Source organism: Magnolia sinica, chromosome 9, assembly GCF_029962835.1.
Source record: "Magnolia sinica isolate HGM2019 chromosome 9, MsV1, whole genome shotgun sequence".
Classification (NCBI taxonomy): domain Eukaryota; kingdom Viridiplantae; phylum Streptophyta; class Magnoliopsida; order Magnoliales; family Magnoliaceae; genus Magnolia; species Magnolia sinica.
In genome coordinates, this window is record NC_080581.1 from 24,007,012 (window position 1) to 24,010,945 (window position 3,934).

Genomic DNA, 3,934 nt, shown 5'->3' on the forward strand with positions numbered 1-3,934 from the left:
TTGATAATTCACCCTGCCTCAAATCTTTAGTGTGCACATACTTATGTTACATTCAATTCTACCATTGATGTGTTGCTTTCTTTAAAGAGTGCATCAAATGAAAATTAGTAGAGCCAAAACAGGGCATGACCTATCCATGAACTGTCCCAATAGTCCAAGGGTCAAGAAAGTTGAACCCCTAGGCTGCACTTGAACAAACTGAAAAGTGTGCATATGATCGCTGGCTAAGCATTGCCTATATTTCCTTCACAAAGCAAAGCATGCATTATTAACGGATCAAACAAAGATAAAAAAAATCAAGAATAAATCGTCAATCTAGCAGTTGGAAAAAAAGATCCCATACTCAAAACACATGAGTCATAATGTTTTTAACTACTATTATATCTCTAAACAGTCACGAAAAAGGCCAGCCCACTACCCAAAACAAAATCTCTCCACAAAGCATCTATAAAATTCACAAACAGAAACTGAATGCCATGCTGCATCCCTACTTTCAGTTCCGATATATTAGGGCTAATGGAGGTGGTGGTGATTATGAAAATCATAAGAGCCTCAAGTTTCCAAATTCAAAATGAACCAGGAGAACTTCGAAGTAGAATTAATGGAGAAGTGCCTCTTCTATAGGCAATCTAAACTCATTTGATTTGTCTTTGATATTGAGCTGCAATTCTACCTCTGTATCTTTTAGTTCTCTTGCCTTTTTCTTATCAATTGCTCTAAGATATCTGATCCATCCGAATACAAGTCAGAACCTAAATCTAAATCTTTCTCTACAACGTGAAAGGAAAACCCATAAGAAACAAATTCAAGGAAATATTATACAATTCCACTGGAATAACCAGCATTTCCATATGGGCTAGCATTCCATACTATTTCTCATGGTGTGGCAACTTGAGTATTTTATCCGCCTCACTTTTTGTTTCACATTAAAAAAGGATGCAATGAAACTGATGGATAGAGTTGATGTCATATGGACATCGCGGTGGGCCTCATAGAGCTTTCAGTTACAAGAGCCTGAAAGTACTTGGGCCATATCCACAATTCGTTCCTCCTGAGGAGCAAGCACCATAACTGGAAAGAAAGACCTGTCGCTTTTGTAACTGTGAACACATTCAATTACAAATTTCATAGGCATAAAATGTAAATAGATTCCACATTACCAAGCTCGAATTAAAATCCAAGCATGCACTAAGCTGTAGATATCTTTTTCCCTAAATAAAAGCTTGGCATGTATATTAATAGAAGGAGATTTACCATGTAGTGCCCATCTATGTATTCAAGAGTGGCACCAATTGGAACTTGTGAATCATACACAACCAGTCCAACCTGCCACTGATTATATATTTTACTTAAACTGCTCAATGTGTAGTGTCAACTGACAAATGAATAAGTAAATGAATATTAAGCAATTCTTACCCTTGATCACTTGCTTAATGGGTCTAGATTGACTCCTCTATTAATAAAAACACCAGTCAAATCTTGTCTATGAGTCTATACAAAAACAGGGGAAAGAAAAGACATGAAGAAAAGAAATTCCCCAAAACATAATCAAGCAAATGCATCTTTCAAGCCAACTACAGTGATCTGTCACAAATAATTGTACAGATGCCTCTACCAGGTGACCCACTGATTCAGAGTGGCCACACAAAAGTGCAGTAAAGTGTTTGGCCAGTTGTTGTTGTTTCATTTTGGTCTAGTCTCATTTTGTTGATCTTTTTCTTTTTCTAGATGACAATACATACAACTATGGCTATATTTCAATCCCATTCCACAAATCCTACAGTCTCCTTACAGCTTCTCGCTTTTCTAGCTGCCCAAACACAAAGGCCATGATCAATATCTTCAAGGAAGAAAGAAAAGACCGACAAAAAGATAGAAAACTCTATAAGCAGGAAGTGGACGCACATAAATCACAGTTCCGCAGAAAAAAAAAAATAGTAGTTGTTCCTAATTAATGATTTTGGTGTAGTGCCACTTACCACACATCAACAGGAGTAATGTTAGGATCCAAGGAGGATTTCTAGTGCCCGGTACTATAGCGTAATCACCTGAAAAGAGTGTAACTAACCACACAAACTCACCTACAATGAAGAAAAGTACCAATGTCGGTGTGGCTCCATTTTAAACCAATGATTGTCAAAGCTATTAATGATGTTCCATGTTTGGTGGCTAGCCCCGCATGGGTCATTCCTCTTTATTGATCCAGGCAGTGGCACATGTGCCACAAATTGCCTTTCCATCTATACTTGAGAAAACAGTCTTGGAATTACTCTATTGCAAATCATACACAAAAAATAAAAACAAAAACAAAAAAATGGTCTAAAAACTACAGACACCCTTTACACTAATACAAAACATGCAATCACACTATTTACACCACCTTACAGATAGATGCACCCTTTCCTCCAAGTTTCAGTAATACAACAACAAAAAGCTATACTACCATAATACCAGAAGTAGAAAGAAAGGAGTCATCTAACAAACAGGTTGTGTTCAGATATTAGTTGCCATTCTCAAAATTTTCAAACCCACCAAAGAATCAAAAAAATAAAAAATAAATAAATAAAGAAATCTCTAAAATTCAGACTCAGTCCTACTTCAAATATTAGATTTCTCAAGATAACAGAATCATACAGCAAAAAATACCCAAATAATCCTGAAAAAAATGGAACAAGAACAACTCAAAACAAGATATACACAAACAACACTTACAATAATCTCTACAAAATTCCAATTCCTTCCTAAAATCCAGTAACAAACTTCCAATCAGAATCAATGCTGGAAAATTAGAGCTGATGTAGGAGTAAAGATCAGGCAGGTAAGTTAAAGAAAATGCATAAATCAAGAGTGTTTCAAACATCATGTACCCAACATTAGCTAAATGAACATATCCATAAGCAATTGAGAACTAACTGACATGGGCAAAATCAGGGTGAGTATATATGGAAAAAGAAAAGAGAAGAAAGGTATATGATCTATAAAATATGGCATATGACATGCATGGAGATTCAAATGTTTCGTACCCGCAGGATAATAGCATGAAGATTCAAATGTTTGGTTTCAACATAGTAAATCCCTAATTAGGGTTTCAACATCGTAAATCCCTAATTAGGAATTCGCCATTGTAAAATCCTAATTAGGGTTTCAACATTAAAGATACTGATCTCAAGAGAGAGATTGAGGGCGACATTGACACACAGAGAGAGATAGAGAGAGACCTAAGAGAGGGAAATCGAGAGTGATTGTGCCACGTATGGAGGTTTCTTCGCCGCCCGATTGAGAGAGAGCTCTTGCTTGGCAGAATGGGGGAGAGAGAGAGAGAGAGAGAGAGAGAGAGAGAGAGAGAGTTGCAGTGGGTAGTAGTTGGAGTTGCAGCAGAGAGTCCGTTCATAGAGTTGTCGAGAGAGGTGCCGTGGAGTTGCAGAGAGAGAGAGAGAGAGAGAGAGAGAGGGCGGGGAGAAGGAGAGAGTTGGGGGCTGGGATAGGAATGAATAGGGTTGTTTTAATTTGTACTCCTTATTTAGCAGCGCCCTATTCTGTTCAGCACCGGTACAATGCAACTCTGAAAGTGACAACTAATCCCCTTTTTGTTGTAGTGTAACTATATAATGTCATCGTAACAATCAAATAGGTATGTGGTAGAATATAAATTGTACATGATACTTCTTATGTTCATTATAACTACATTAGCATTGCAATGAATAATGATAAGATTTTACATAATATTTTTAAGTAGGAAGCTGTGAATTTATGATAATTGGGAGGATTGTTGGCAACAAGTGGAGAGATTTAGTGGTTGCAAATACAGGTCCTATCAATCTTGTGAGGAAGCATTAATTGTGTGAGGTGCCTTATACAACTCCTACTCTGCTTGGCTTCAATGTCCTTGATAATTTGTCGTCTCTTATTTATACCGTTTTGGAGGACTAATAAA

At 37.0% G+C, this 3,934-nt stretch overlaps 1 long non-coding RNA gene across 1 annotated transcript; it reads right to left on the bottom strand.

The window, feature by feature from the left end:
• Nucleotides 1-654: 654 nt before the first annotated feature.
• On the bottom strand, nt 655-3,347 carry LOC131254736 (uncharacterized). The gene is made up of 4 exons (XR_009175838.1): nt 3,219-3,347; nt 2,713-2,778; nt 1,417-2,063; nt 655-1,326 (listed from the first exon to the last, which is right to left on the bottom strand). It is a non-coding gene; the product is annotated as an uncharacterized LOC131254736 (long non-coding RNA).
• Between the last annotated feature and the right edge of the window lie 587 nt (nt 3,348-3,934).